The 16,679-nt window shown below is 40.4% G+C and overlaps 1 pseudogene; it reads right to left on the reverse strand.

The window, feature by feature from the left end:
* On the reverse strand, nucleotides 1–99 carry LOC132280364 (small nucleolar RNA R71; annotated as a pseudogene).
* Nucleotides 100–16,679: the final 16,580 nt, after the last annotated feature.

Genomic DNA, 16,679 nt, shown 5'->3' on the forward strand with positions numbered 1-16,679 from the left:
AACCTCAATTCAAGAATTTTCACATGGGGATGGAGAAACGTTTCATGAGGCATGGGAATGCTTCAATGAATTGCTTAAGAAGTGTCCACATCATGACATGCCCAAATGGCAATTAGTTCAATACTTCTTTGAGAGCTTATTGGACAACTAGAAGGGTATGGTTGATGCTTCCATAGGTGGCTCATACATTGATAGGCATGAGGATAACGTGTGGCGTCTCTATGAAAGCGTGAGTGAAAATTCTTTGCACAGAACACTATCATCCAAGAATGATAAAAATTCACAAGGTAGGAAGAGTGTTGGCTTACATCAAGTCGACCATTCAAATGAAATAGTCACCAAAATGAAGTCTTTATCTCAAAGGTTTGATCAATTTTTTATTAACCAAAACTCGGCGAACCAAGTATCTTCCTTCCCTAACCATTCTCATCGTGCATCAAATGAAACATGTATGACTTGTTCTAGTGTTCTTCATTCTACTTCTCATTGTCCTTACGGACAAGTGCAAAGTGAACTTAATGAACAAGTCAATGCGGCTTTTGTGAACCAAAGGAACAATCCTTATGGTACTCATTATAATCTAAGTTGGAGGAATCATCTGAATTTCTTTTGGAAAAACCAAGGAGAGGGCTCAAACCCTTCCCAAGGCGGTTTTCAAGGGAAGTACATTCCACTTCCACTTCAAAACCAAGGATCCTAAGGTTATAGACCTTATCAATCACAAGGGAATCAATTTACTAATTCTCATTTTCCCAACCAATCTTATTCCCAAGGTAATACTAGAAATTCCGCCTTTGAAGACAAAGTTTTGAATGCTTTGGGCACTTTAGAGGCTAACACTCAATTGCTTCATTCTCACTATCAATCTATTGCGAAGCTAGAAACCCAAGTAGGGCAAATAGCTAGTACTCTAAATGTGAGAGAGAAAGGAAAGATGCCTATAAATGCCCCATCTAAGCAACAATGTGTTGTGGAAACCCATTCCGCAGTGACTACCTTGCGGAGTGGTAGGATTGTGGACAACCAAGTTGGAATGTCCAATGAAAAGAGTGAACCGGTGCAACCTCAAGTTGTCACCCATCCCGTTTCACATCCCATTCCTCCTTCATTGCATATACATGACCTTGTAAATGAGAAAGTCTTAAAAGATGTGTTTGAAAAAGAAGTTTTGAAAAATGATGTTAAAAAGGTCTTATTGAAAAATGATTTGAAAACTTCTTGTGTTGAAGAGAGTTTAAAAGAAAATTTTGAAAAAGTGTTTGAACCAAAGGTTCCATTTCCAGATGCCTTAAAATGATCCATTTCAAAAGACAAGTAAAAGGCAAAAACCAATGAAATCATGGAAATGCTTAGGCAAGTGAAAGTTAATCTTCCACTATTGGATGCAATCAAGCATATTCCGGCTTATGCCAAATTCTTGAAAGACTTGTGCACCCAAAAGCGAAAGAATAAGAGCCAAGCACCAAGAAAAGTGGTTTTGACCGAACAAGTAAGCTCAATTTTGCAACATAACACTCTTCCAAAGTTTAAGGACCCCGGTTCACCCACTACATCATACATTATTGGTGATCATATCATTAATCGGGTGTTTTTTGACTTAGGAGTAAGTGTTAACCTTCTTCCGTACTCGGTTTATGTCAAATTGGGCTTAAGTGAATTAAAACCGACGTCGGTAGTTTTGCAACTTGTCGACCGGTCCATTAAAAAGCCTAGGGGTATAATTGAGGATGTTTTGATAAAGATTGACAAATTCTTCTTCCCGGTTGATTTCGTTGTCATAGACACGGAACCGGTTCCTAATCCTAAGAGCCAAATTCCCGTTATCCTTGGTCGTCCTTTCTTGGCAACCGCTAATGCCAACATCAATTGTAGGACGAGGATAATAAAGATTTCATTTGGCCACATGAAGGTGAAGCTGAATATCTTTAATCCCACACCCAATTCATTTGAGAAATATGAAGGAGAAGTTAATGTTGTAGATGAATGTCATAATCTTCAATGCCAAGGAAATGAGCTTTTATGTAAAACCAAAACTTCTAAAGGATCATCTTTAACCTTACATTCTAAAAGTCTTGTTTCAAACTCTTGCTTTGAAAGAGCATGGAAGCCCAAAGGTTGTAATTGTATAGACAAGGGACCAAAGATTTCTTTTGAGCTTAATCCAACAAGTTCTTCAAAGAACCATTTGTTGGGTGGAATTCAAAGCATCTATCACCCCAACAAGGAGGGGATGCATTATAAGATCTTTGATCCGGGTTAAAAGAGCCCAATGTCTTGCTAGAGACGTTAAAGACTAGCAAAAGCATTCGTAGGGTGTCAAAACCCTATTCATCCCCCATTTCTATCTTTCATTTCTTGCGAAGTCTAGATACTTGTTTTTGGTTCATATGCATTTCAAGGAACTTTGGTGAGGATTGCATAAGCTTTCATGTCATTATTGAGCATTCTGTATAGTTTGATTGATCTCAAACTTGAGTTCGATCGATCGAACTCTATTCTGCATCCAACACTTAGAAAAAATTTTGACCTGCAGAAACCTGCATCCAAATCACCTCTCTGTCCCATCGTTCAAACTAACTCTTAGATCGATCAAGAGACCTTCGATCGATCCAATTTCCAAGTTTGATCGATCTCAATACTCAACACTTAGAAAAATTTGGAGCCTACATCAACCTGCATATTTCAACTCTCGGTCTAATTGTTCGAAACATTCCAAGATCGATCTGAAAGTTCTTCGATCGATCCAACTTCCCAGTTCGATCGATCTCATATTCCAACACTTAGCCAATTTTCTGAGCCAAAAACCTGCATATTTTTGCTCTCTGTTTGATCGATCGAACTCTTGTTTCGATCGATCTCAATCTTCATTTCATTATTTTGACTTTTCAAAATTCCAAAAAAAAAAAATCCAAAAATATTTGCATTTGTATTTTATTTTATTTTATTTTATTTTTCAAAAAGTTTTAAAAAATTCAAAAATATTCTATTTTAATTAATTTTTAATTATTAGTGTTCTTTTTTTCAATTTATTTTTTTAAAAAAATAAATAAATAAACTTTGAAGAAAGTTCATCAAAGTTCGATCGATTATAGTTAAGTTCGATCGATCGAACTCTGTCGGGAATGTTTTTAAAAATAGAACCGAGGGTTTACAAGATCAATTACAAAGATCGATCTAACTCACCCTCATCCTCAAAACCTTAACCTCTCTTCGTCGCCGTCACTGTCCAACCACTTCACCATCTCCGGTGAAGCTTTCCGGCGAGTTTCCAAGCTTCACATCTCTCTCTCATCTCGGATTCCATCTTTCCTTCTTCGCATCCACTTCTCTCACTTGTTCAAGGTAAGAACCGAGATTCACTTTGAGATTTGATGTTCGATTTGATGGTTCAATGATTTTCATATTCGATTTAGGTTGCTTAGATGGATGAATCCGCCATTGATGAGCCTTCGAAGCATTGTATATATATGTGTATTTTGTAGATAATTTGAGATTTTTTTAGATTTGTTGGAGTATGGGCCTTGATTTGTGATGGGATTGGATGATTTGTTGTGTTGATAGGCGCACAAACACATTCGTGTGGGCCCCATGCTTCCAAGGTCACAGATCTGTGACCTTTGGGTTTTCATCGTCGCACAGTTCGATCGATTGAACTAGTATCTCCGATCGATCTTGAGAGATCGATCGAACTCATGTCTTCGATCGATCGAAGTAGTGAGATCGATCTCACTTACTTTCGATCGATCCAACTTTTGCGATCGATCTCATTTCTTTTTATAATCGATCGAACTTCATAGATCTCACACACACACTTCATTCATCATATCTTATGTCATGCTATCATATCTATGCCCAATGCCTGTGATATTCCACATTGGATGCATTTCATACTTACATTGTTTGGCATGTTTCATATTCTACCACTTGCATAGATTCATGTCATATTTGTTTTGTCTATTTTACTTGACATCCATGATTCTATTTCGTGCTTTTAAATTTCTTATTCTGGCACTAACTCCCATTGTAAGTTTTTCTTTTTCTTTTTGCAGGCCATTGTAAAGAGGAAGACTGTTGCCAACAGGCACCATGGGCCCACCCGACGTACTAGGCCACGGACAAAGGAGCCAGCAGAGCCCTCTTATGCACAGCGGGAGCCAGCACAGGTGATCGGTTGATCAACTATACATCAACCTTCGCAATAACACGAATCATTGTAAAATAGGGCTATTGGTCGGGTAAGTCGAACCACTGGGACTGCGTTAGTTTAAGGCAACATAAGCGTCTAGAATCGTTTTAGAATGATAAGGGGGAATAGGGTGTTTGCTTGGTTTGTCACTAAGGCTATGAAATTAAGATGCATAAAATAGAACTTGTAAGAATTTAAAAGAGATAAAATGTCGGTAAAAGAGATTAGGGAAGTAACTTCACCACCTACAATATAAACATGCTAGAATATGATTCATTCGGGGAAAAACAACATAAATATGTGGCTATGATAAGTAGTTACTCATGGTTACTACATTACCTTCAAAGGATTCATGGAATCAATAGGCAAGAACAATTTATCAAAGATTTTACATGCTCAATTACCTAAACTAAAGTGTAATTTAAGACATGTTCACTAAGCTAGAAATTGTCAAACCATCAATCACATGATAAGAGTACATGAAGCTAAGAATTAAGAATAAGCCATCAAAGGAAGAACCTAAGCTATGGCCTATCAAATCTCTCAACATCATGCCATTAAAACCATTCCAAAAATCTCATCTTCATTGTCACCATGAAAATGTAAACCATACAACCATGAAAACATACATTCTAAGACAAGAAAGTAGGTCCAACATGATCATTAAATCAAAATCAATTCATTACATCAAGTAAGAGTTCTAGATTATGGAATCACCACAAAAATACATTATTTTTCCCAAACTAGAATCAAAAGTAAAGCATGCTTACAATGAGGGGTTCCATTACCTCCCTAGAGGAGGAGTTAGTTACACATGGGAGCCTTAGAATGAAGAAGAACCATGGATCCTCCTTCCATTTTCGAGCTCCCCTTTCTTGCTCCAAGAACTCTCCTTCCTTTGCTCTCTTTTCTCTCCTCTAATCTTGTAGAATGAAGCTCAATGTATTGTGTGGCTCTTATCCCTCTTATCTACCACCAAAAGGCCACCAACCAACATCTCCAACCACTTCATTAAAGAGGAAAACAAAATGAAGAAACCAAGGTGCAAGTGGGCTGAAATGAGCCATTTCCGAAGGGCATTCTGCCCAAAATTCGAGCACTCTAAGCAAGGCCTCGAGCACTCGAATTTAGTGTAAAAAAACTCCATGATTCACTTGCTCTGCCCAGACCTACTTTGGTTAAACAGCCATAACTTTGCGCTCCAAACTCCGAATGATGAACCGTTTGAAGATTTAGAAAGCTCATTCAGAGCTCTAAATATTTCATGTTTTGGTGGAGATCCAATTCTCAAGGATGGTTGGTCGAAAATGAAGATCAAGGCAGAATTTCATTGCTGCCAGGCAGTTCTGCGTACCTCTGGTAACAAGGCCATAACTCTCTGCTCCAAACTCCGAATGACAAACCGTTTGAAGATTTGGAAAGCTAATTCAGAGCTCTAAATCTTTCATGTTATGAGGGAAGTCCAGTTCTCGAGTTTGGAAGGTCAAAATGGCGAGCAAAGTCCAGGTTCTACTGCTGCCAGAATTCAGCATTGGCACCTTTTGTTGCTCAAGATTCCACAAGGCCTTATTCTTGTTCCATTTTGGCCAATGAACCTGAAAATGCATAAAAACATAGAAATGAAGATAATCTACATAAATTAACATACAACGGACTTTACTAATGCAATTTAGGGCACTTGAATATACAATATTCGGCGCTTATCACACCCCCAAACTTACATTTTGCTAGTCCCTTAGCAAAACTATAATGAAAAACTTAATGAAAAGACAACCATGGGCTTGCTACTACAAAAATATCATCCATGGTAAAATAAGATATATACATTGCTCAAAAATAACTTGAAATAGAAAAAGAGCTGGAGATGGGGTCATTGGGAAGACTACCTTGCATATATGAAGCATTGATACAAAAATTGGCTAAATACATTTCCACATACATGCATCAACATCAAAGTCTATATAAATAACTCAATTATCATCTCTTGAATGGAAATCAACTCTAGCTTCAGTGAAAGTGAATTGGATTCTCAACATGCGGCTTTTACTTTCTTTTCCAATTCCAAAGCACAAGTTTTCAAATCATTGAATTCCCCTTTAAATGAGGTCCCTAAGGCATGATTTTATTTACAAGACAACTTTTGTTGCTTGTTGACAATTTTTTGTAACTCATAAGCGAAACATAGAATGGTTGTGCAATGCTGAAGTCCCTTAAGCTTTCTAACCAACCCCTGTAGCAAGCGTTAGGCCAACAACTCCCAAACCAGACGGTTTTAGGGTGCTAAGTGTAGAGACACTCCTAGGGCTTAATAACTCGAGTTGGAAAGGCTACGAACGTCAACTGATCATTATTTTCTTTCTTTCTCAGTTTTTTTTTTTTTTTTTAGATTCATGCCAAAAGTATTCATCCATTAGGTTCATCAAATCAGATTAACTAGGGCAAGGTCAAGGTCAATCAAGTTGCATGCCTCACAGTTAAGTTTCCAATGTGCATCTGTGCATTGTGAAGCTTAAAAGAGTGTCAAATCCAGCGAGAATTTAATTGAGACATTTATACAGACTAATTTGAATCTACATGATCATTTCAACTCAAATTTTCTTTATTTTCAAAAATATCAGCTGCTTCTATGCACAAAGTTTTAAACATATGCTTTCATCTCCAACAGGTTTCAAATTCCATTATCATTGCTTCGCAAAAATGTAAAACCAAAAATACATAAATGCACCCCCAAACTTGAATGTCACAGTGTCCTCAATGTGAGAAGACAAGTAAATGAAAATAAGAACAGAGAGGGTTAAAGAACAATAATACCAAGCGGAGTGAGGAAGTCAAAGGTTTCCATCTATGTGAATATGCAAGTGCTTCCCCCAAACTTGGACATGAAGACCTAGCAAAACACAACTAATATACACATGTAAAAGCATAGGCTCTTAAGAAAAATTAAAACAAAATTAAAAACACTAACCTGAATTGTAGTGCAAGATAAAAATCCAAACAAAACACAAATGCAGACATTAGCCACAAGTGTAAAATGGATAGCAAAAGAATGCCAAAAGTGTGCCAATTTTTTTTTTTTTTTTTTTTTTTTTTTTTAAAGACATGTATGAGGGTGTTGTGGAGGAATTGAGGATGGGGTTGATTGAGTGTGAAGGGTGGTGGGTGGTTAGGGAGTGAAGGTGCCGAGAGAGAGAAGACTGGTGTGAGGGTTGGTTGGTGAATGAGAGAAGGGTGAAGGTTGGGTGGTGGTCGGTTTGGTTGGTGTGTGCATGGTGTTGATGTGAATGGTTGGGATTGTGTTGGGAGGGTGGCCGTGGAAGACATGCATGGTTGAGGATGATGAGGGGTTGCCGAGAGGTTAGTTTGTGGGTTGGTGCATGGATAGAAGTGAGGTTGGGTTGATGATTTGCCGAGAGGGGTGGTGTGGTATGTTGCCGAGAGAGAGGGAGTTTAGGGGTGAGTTGGTGGGTTTGTGCTGCATGGGGGTGGTATGCAGGTGAAGTTGTTTGGTTGGTTTTGATGCAGGTCGTGGAGTGTTGCATGAGAGGTTGGTTGCAGTTTGCATGGAGATAAGCCGAGAGTGATTGAGGCTGGGTTGGTGAGGAAGTTGATTCGAGTGCTCGAACTGAGCCTGCGAGCACTCGAATTGAAAGCAGCTGAGATAGGTTGTAAGATGGATGCAGGTTGGTGGGTTGTAGAAGTTGGTCTGTAGAGATGCCGAGAGGGGGTTGCTGTGAGCATGGTGGTGATGCTGTTGGAGAGAGAGGAGTTTGGTGGTGAGGTTGAGCAATCTCGAGCACTCCAAATAAGAGCTTGGGGTGCTCGAAATTTTGGCAGAGGGCTCGGCTGTTGAGTGAGAGAGCTTGGGTGAGGTTGAAAGGGGGTTCGAGCACTCGAAGTTGGACTTCGAGTGCTCGAAAAACTGGCAGTGGCTGCGGAAGGAGAGGGAGATGCCGAGAGTTGGGTTGTGGGGATGGTGGCATGATTGCATGCATGGGGAAAGGTTTGTGGGTTGGAGTTGAGGTGGTTGTGTGGTTTCTGGGTTGATGGTGGTTGGGTTTGCATGGTAGTTGAGTGTTGCAGAGAGGTTGGTTTGGTTAGTCGAGCAGGTTTCGAGCACTCGAAATGCCTGCTTCGAGTGCTCGAAATACAGGCAGAGAGGAGAATGGTTGCATGGTTGTGTGGGATTGGCGAGCACTCGAAATGAAAGCTAGAGAGCTCGAAGGGAGGGCAGTGAGCTTGGGATGAGATTGGTTCACATTTCGAGCACTCGAAAATGGACTTAGAGCGCTCGAAATACAAGCAGTAGCCTCGGAATGGTTTTGTGCAAGCTTCATAGAGCTTTCGAGCACTCCAAAGAGGAAATAGAGTGCTCGAAATGAAGGCAGTAGCATTGAGGTTGAGAGATGAATTTTTTTTTGCATGCATTGTAACATTATGCAGTGAGGTTGAGAGATGAACTTTGCATGTCATTCCATTAGGTGCCTCATTCTTATGCATTGTGAATGTATACATGATCAACTGAGAGCTGAAAAAATTGATAAAACCTTGCAACATGCTTCCAAATCAATGCATGGATGGATTATTTTCACCTTGCATGCATGGAAAATAATGAAACTTTGCATATTAATACAATCCAATGCATGGATGGATAATTGTCAAACTCTACACTTCATTGCAATGCAAGGAAAATTGTGAAAATTTTTCAGATTGTTCAATTTTCCTCCAATGAACTTCATTCCATTCCATGGAAAATTTTGAAAATTTTGTTTTTAAACTTTGCAATTTTTTTTCAAACTTTGCAATCATCTCAAATGCATGGAAATATATATATATATATATATATATATATATATATATTTAAAACTTTGCAACTCCATTTTAATTCAATGCATAGAAAAATTTAAACTTTGCACTTTCATTCCAATGTAATGCATGGATGGAAAATTTTGAAAACTTTTCAACTTCTTTCTAATGCATGGACAATTTGGAAATTTTTTCAAAATGTAGCACCTTTCCAACGCATGGATGATTTTGAGAAACCATGATCCAACAATGCATTGAAGATGAGAGGTTGTGCACATGAGTTGCATGCCAAAGATCTTATGAAATTGCTAGAAAGCGATGGAAATTTCCGGGAATGAAAATTAGAGCTGAGAAGGTCTAAGAAGCCGGTCTAAAATTGTGGAACACAACTGAAGAGCATTCCAGAAAAATCAAATTATTGGCTTTTCGAAACCATTTCCCAGAAAATTTCAAGGCACGAGCAATTTGAGAAGGTAGGGAAGCTTGGAACATCGAAAGAATTTATTCCCATGCTTTGCTAAATTTAATGTCGATAGCTAGACGAACCAGGATCAGGATCCATTGGAGAGATGGATCCTTAACGCTCCGTGTGCAACTTGCCTCCTTCATATGGTCTCAAACTTGGATCAATGAATGGTGAGGGATATTGATCCTTCTGAAGAGAAACAAGTTTGGCCTTAGAGGATTTGAGCATCACTTTTAATCTCATTTCTTTTATTTTCAGATTTAAGCAAAGGTGTTGCTTGTTCGAGATTATGGAGGCTCTTTGAATGTCATTGTCTTGACTAACAATGGGAGGATCATGACCTTTCATATTTTCAATCTCCAAGTCATATACCTCATTGTACTCAAATGGTTTGTTCACAGGTTGAGTATCATGGACAATGATTCTAGATTGGGCCGGAATGATTGGAAGAATTTCCAGCAACTTGTCAACATTCTCCTTACCTTTGTCCGGTGGTTCACCCTCAAAATGTTGAGGTAACTCCCGTGAAGAAATGGAAGGAGATGGACAATCCCAAGATAGAGATGGATTTGGTGCTTCCCATAAAGGAGAGTAAAATGGTGATGGAATATCAAGTAAGGAGTTGACTTCCCGAATGGACTTGTCCACACCAAAATCCTCAAAATCAAAAGGGACCAAGCAAGCATGTAGGGGATCCTCCGTTGAAGGAGGTGGGATTGGATTTTGAATGTGTTCATCAGCAATAGTGATTACAAAACACTCATTGTCATCTGAAGGAAGTTGCACAGCATTGAAGATATTGAGCTTAACATTCATATTCCCAAAAGAGATATCCATCAATCCGGATCTACAGTTAATGGAAGCATTAGCTGTAGCTAGAAAAGGACGTCCGAGAATTATAGGAATGTGTTTTCTTGGATCATGGACTGGTTCCGTATCAAGAACCACGAAGTCTACCGGGAAGTAGAATTTGTCCACTTTTATGATCACATCTTCAATAATTCCCCGTGGTTGCTTAATAGATCGATCAGCAAATTGTAACACTATCGTAGTTGGCTTTAGATCTCCCAAACCAAGTTGTAGGTAAACCGAATATGGAATCAAATTCACACTAGCTCCTAAGTCAAGGAGGGCCCTCTCAATTTTGTTGTCACCAATGACACAAGAGATTGTGGGGGCACCCAGATCCTTATACTTCGGAGGAGTGCTGTGCTGAATGATCGCACTAACATTTTCGGTTAACCTCACTTTCTTTGGTAAATGACTTCTGGAAGTGCGCTTTTGAGTGCACAAATCCTTAAGGAATTTTGCATAGGGAGGAATTTGCTTGATAGCATCCAAGAGAGGAAGATTGATCTTTACTTACCTAAAGACCTCCCACATGTCTTGAATTTTGCAATTCTTATTCCCAAAATGTGTCGACTCTTGAAGACGTTGAGGGAACGGAGCTTTTGGCTCATAAGTAGTTTCCACATTTGGGGTGACATGTGTGGGATTTCTGTGAATGGTATTTGGACAAGAAGAACTTGGATTTGGATTGGAAGAGCTTGAATTTGGATTTTTCAAAGGAGGATTTTGTTCACTTTTGTCTCCATCGACCTTGTTGTCAACCACTTTACCACTCCGAAGGGTGGTGATAGCTTGAATATGCTCAAGACTCGGCCCACTCGGAAGAGGGGTTTCATCAATTGCATGTATCCCTCTAGGATTTTCAAATGGTTGAGCGGGAAGCTTACCCTTGTCTTTTTGAAGAAGTTGGTTCACTTGGTTAGCTATTTGTCCCATTCGATTTTCGAGCCTAGCTATGGATTGAGTATGGGAGTGAACCATTTGGAGAGTAGGTTGCAAGGATGTCAAGAGATGCTTGTTGGAATCCATGATTTGCTTATTTAATGATTCCATCATTTGCACATTTAATGATTCCATCATTTGCTTGTTTGCAGCCACTATCTCATCAATTGGATTCACAGGAGGTTGAGTGGAGACATTTGGATTGTATGGAGGTTGGTAGCTTGAAGAGGCTTGGAAAGGCCTACCTTGATATTGAGAAGAGGGCTGATTTTGAGGCCCTTGATTTTGAAGTTGGGAATTTTGTGGGGCTTGTTGCCTCCACAAAAAATTCGGATGGTCCCTCCAACCTGGATTATATGTATTGGAATACGGGTTATGCCCGGGCCTTGAGAACATGGCATTAGCTTGCTCTTGGTTGGGATTGGGAAATTGCTCCAGTGTGGGGCAATCTTCCGAGCGATGGAATGGACTAGTACATGAAGCACAAACTGAACTTGCCGAATTTTGAGACAATGAAGGGGGAAGATGTGGTGCCATCAATTGGTAGAATTTATGAGCAATGGCATCCACTTGAGATGATTCCTCTTTTATTGATTTTTGTTGACAAGGATTGGTGTTCTTTGGAGTGGTTGAGGTCGGAGCCCTACAAGAATTGTGTTGAAGTGAATTTTCACTCAAATTCTCAAGTAAGGTCCAAGCCTCATCCGCATTCTTGGACATAAACATCCCACCACAAGAAGAGTCAACCATGAATCTATGGGTGTCGGTCAAGCCGGCATAGAAAGCTTGCACTAATTGCCATTTTGGGATCAAATGATGAGGACACTTCCGAAGAAGATCTTGTAACCTTTCCCAAGTCTCGTGGAGTTGTTCTCCATCAACTTGAGAAAAGCTTAGAATGGAACGCCTCATTTGGTTGGTTTTACTCACCGGATAATACTTCTTAAGAAATTCTTGTTGCAATTGAGCCCAAGAAGTAATAGAGTTGGGAGCGAGGGAGTTTAACCAATATTTTGCCCTATCCTTTAGGGAGAATGGGAAAAGATGGAGATGGAGTGCATTGTCCGGAAAACCTCTCAACCGGATGGTCGAACAGATTTCAAGGAACTCATCAAGATGCTTATATGGATCTTCATTATCAAAGCCATGAAATGATGGAAGCATTTGGATGGTACTAGATTTGATCTCATATTGAGCTGCATCGATGTTTGGCATCACTATGCAAGATGGAGAAGCATAGGTGGTAGGGATGAAATGATCTCTAAGAGTCATTGGCTCGATATTAGGAATTTCAGCCCTTTCATTCCTCGGATTTCCTATATTATCCCCCATTGTATTAAATTCAGTTTCAAGATCCCGTGTAAGAGTAGGTTCCCTAGGGTTCCGTCTAAGAGTTCTTTCAAGAGAGTTAATATCAATGGGAGAATCGATTGTGGGTAAGGAAAGTGACCTACGACCGAACATCAACAACAAAACATATACTCAACAAAGCAATTCATCAACCACAACTCCACATACGATGTTCCCTTCTCCTCAATTATCAAGACAGAAAATGTAAATGGCTACGACAAGGACCGATGCTTGAACACAAAATATAAACAAGATAAGAGCCTCGACAAGGGCTTCACAACTAAATTAAACACATACACAATATTCATAATGCGAAACTAGAAGTCAAGAGACTTACCTGGGGTCCTCTAGACTTACAATTTGCTAGCAATCCCACGGCGAGCTCCGAGTCCCTAGAATCTTACAACACGAAGATGATCAAAACACACAAGGACTATTCACAAGACACAATATTCACAATCAAACTAAAATTAACCCTAAACTTTGGTTGCTAAACCGTTTGCAGTCCCCGGCAACGGCGCCAAAAATTGATCGGTTGATCAACTATACATCAACCTTCGCAATAGCACGAATCATTGTAAAATAGGGCTAATTGTCCGGTAAGTCGAACCACTGGGACTGCGCTAGTTTAAGGCAACCTAAGCGTCTAGAATCGTTTTAGAATGATAAGGGGGAATAGGGTGTTTGCTTGGTTTGTCACTAAGGCTATGAAATTAAGATGCATAAAATAGAACTTGTAAGAATTTAAAAGAGATAAAATGTCGGTAAAAGAGACTAGGGAAGTAACTTCACCACCTACAATATAAACATGCTAGAATATGATTCATTCGGGGAAAAACAACATAAATATGTGGCTATGATAAGTAGTTACTCATGGTTACTACATTACCTTCAAAGGATTCATGGAATCAATAGGCAAGAACAATTTATCAAAGATTTTACATGCTCAATTACCTAAACTAAAGTGTAATTTAAGACATGTTCACTAAGCTAGAAATTGTCAAACCATCAATCACATGATAAGAGCACATGAAGCTAAGAATTAAGAATAAGCCATCAAAGGAAGAACCTAAGCTATGGCCTATCAAATCTCTCAACAACATGCCATTAAAACCATTCCAAAAATCTCATCTTCATTGTCACCATGAAAATGTAAACCATACAACCATGAAAACATACATTCTAAGACAAGAAAGTAGGTCCAACATGATCATTAAATCAAAATCAATTCATTACATCAAGTAAGAGTTCTAGATTATGGAATCACCACAAAAATACATTATTTTTCCCAAACTAGAATCAAAAGTAAAGCATGCTTACAATGAGGGGTTCCATTACCTCCCTAGAGGAGAAGTTAGTTACACATGGGAGCCTTAGAATGAAGAAGAACCATGGATCCTCCTTCCATTTTCGAGCTCCCCTTTCTTGCTCCAAGAACTCTCCTTCCTTTGCTCTCTTCTCTCTCCTCTAATCTTGTAGAATGAAGCTCAATGTATTGTGTGGCTCTTATCCCTCTTATCTACCACCAAAAGGCCACCAACCAACATCTCCAACCACTTCATTAAAGAGGAAAACAAAATGAAGAAACCAAGGTGCAAGTGGGCTGAAATGAGCCATTTCCGAAGGGCATTCTGCCCAAAATTCGAGCACTCTAAGCAAGGCCTCGAGCACTCGAATTTAGTGTAAAAAAACTCCATGATTCACTTGCTCCGCCCAGACCTACTTTGGTTAAACAGCCATAACTTTGCGCTCCAAACTCCGAATGATGAACCGTTTGAAGATTTAGAAATCTAATTCAGAGCTCTAAATATTTCATGTTTTAGTGGAGATCCAATTCTCAAGGATGGTTGGTCGAAAATGAAGATCAAGGCAGAATTTCATTGCTGCCAGGCAGTTCTGTGTACCTCTGGTAACAAGGCCATAACTCTCTGCTCCAAGCTCCGAATGACAAACCGTTTGAAGATTTGGGAAGATAATTCAGAGCTCTAAATCTTTCATGTTATGAGGGAAGTCCAGTTCTCGAGTTTGGAAGGTCAAAATGGCGAGCAAAGTCCAGGTTCTACTGCTGCCAGAATTCAGCATTGGCACCTTTTGTTGCTCAAGATTCCACAAGGCCTTATTCTTGTTCCATTTTGGCCAATGAACCTGAAAATGCATAAAAACGTAGAAATGAAGATAATCTACATAAATTAATATACAACGGACTTTACTAATGCAATTTAGGGCACTTGAATATACAATATTCGGCGCTTATCAACAGGCTACCCCGCCTCAGTCACCATCTCATGAGCCTGAGGATGACCACATACCATCCACTTCTGCGGCTCATCCTGCTTTCACTCCATCACCATCTCCACCGCAGACTGGAGCTGAGCATTCACATATACCACCTCAGCCAGCTCAGCCTGCTCAGCCAGCTCATTTGCGGCGTGATAGGCCTACGCCTCGATATGTACACATAACACTCGACCATGAGTCAGAGTTTGACATGGCCTTCTTCTCTCGATCGGCGCTGACCCAATCCGCCTACCTGGATATTATTCAAAGGGGCCTAGCCGCTATTCTTGCCCCCATTAGAGAGCCGGTCTACCCACGGCTGGTTCAGTTGTTCTACCAGAACCTCCGATCGCCGCGTACCACAGCCGAGATGGTCACTTCTATCGATGGCCATCCGATCACCATTACAGTGGACACTTTAGCCCGCTCTTGCCGCTGTCCACATAGATATCCCCAAAAGCTTCAGGACACATATCCGAGCTATTCAAGCCTTTATATACCGATATGGCAGTTTCCCTCACAGGTCACCATGCCAGTGGCGAGAGTTTCGCCACCCGGACATTCCTTCCTGACGACCTATGGTTTATTGATTCCGTTCTCTTTCAGAATATATACATGGCAGGGCACAAGATTTAGAGGACGGGCAATCATCTGACAGCCCTTTACACTTTCTACACCGGGCACTGGGTGTCCATTCCCGCACTCATCTAGAGCGTGATGAGGAAGCTATATAACGAGTACATCAGCAAGGAGATGCCCGGACGAGCTAAGTCTCTTCTTTTCAGCCACCTTATCACCCAGATCCTCATCGACCAGCGCTACCCCATCCATCCTCGGGAGCTCCCCGAGAGAGGTTCCTGTCACTACCTCAAGAAGGACTAGAACAAGACTTACCGCTCCCTTATTACCAGGTTGCAAGACCACGCGGTACTGGCTACAGCAGAGTTGGAGCTGGAGGAGGCACAGGCACAGGCCTAGGCCCAGGCCTAGGCAGAGGCACCGACAGAAGCAGTAGCAGCACATCCCGCAGTGGATGACGCACCAGTCGATCTAGCTGCAAAGCATTTAGACATAGACTTAGAGCGCCCTGCAGATGATGCAAAGCATGACTCTCCAGCCAGGTTGCCCATTCATGAGCAGGAGCAAACTTAGGAGCTTTCTTCTAATTCATCTATGCCTGAGACTCCAAATATGACCCCCAGATTTAGAGTACGTTTGCAGATGCTTGAGGATGCTATTGTTACCGTCTGAGCTGACCTCACATCCCACAGAGCTGAGTTTGCTGCCTTCCGCACAGATGTTGCGACCATATTCATAGATTTATCCAGAGACATCCGCGGAGCCAGACCTGCCCGTCCTACCTCATCTTCCTGAGCTCCCAGTCTTTCTATCTTATGATCCCTCTCTCCTTTTAATACTTTACTATTGTCACTGTATTATTTTTACAGCCGATCTGTCGGCTTTGATATTTTTGTTGTACCTGCACTTTATCCGTTTTATATATATCTATTTTTGTTATGGATGTCGTATGATTGTATTCTCGTATCTGTATGTTTGACTCTATCAGGTGTATCACAGTGACTTCAGTGAGAGAGTGCTACCCAATTTCCAGGACCACCCTTATACCTTTCTCATTTCTTTATCTATTTATCCCATTTACACTTGCATGTCCACTGTGCATTGATTATCCCATTTTGTTATCTGATGAGTTTATCCAAGTGCCAATTTTTAGGACCACAGTTCATCCCAAGTTTGGGGGGTTCATGCCACCCACTTTGGATACTTCAGTCCCGATCATTCTTGCTT

The sequence above is a fragment of the Cornus florida genome, unplaced genomic scaffold (genome assembly GCF_030987335.1).
Source record: "Cornus florida cultivar Cherokee Brave unplaced genomic scaffold, ASM3098733v1 CherokeeBrave_3.0.0_Hap2_Chr10, whole genome shotgun sequence".
NCBI classification, from domain to species: domain Eukaryota; kingdom Viridiplantae; phylum Streptophyta; class Magnoliopsida; order Cornales; family Cornaceae; genus Cornus; species Cornus florida.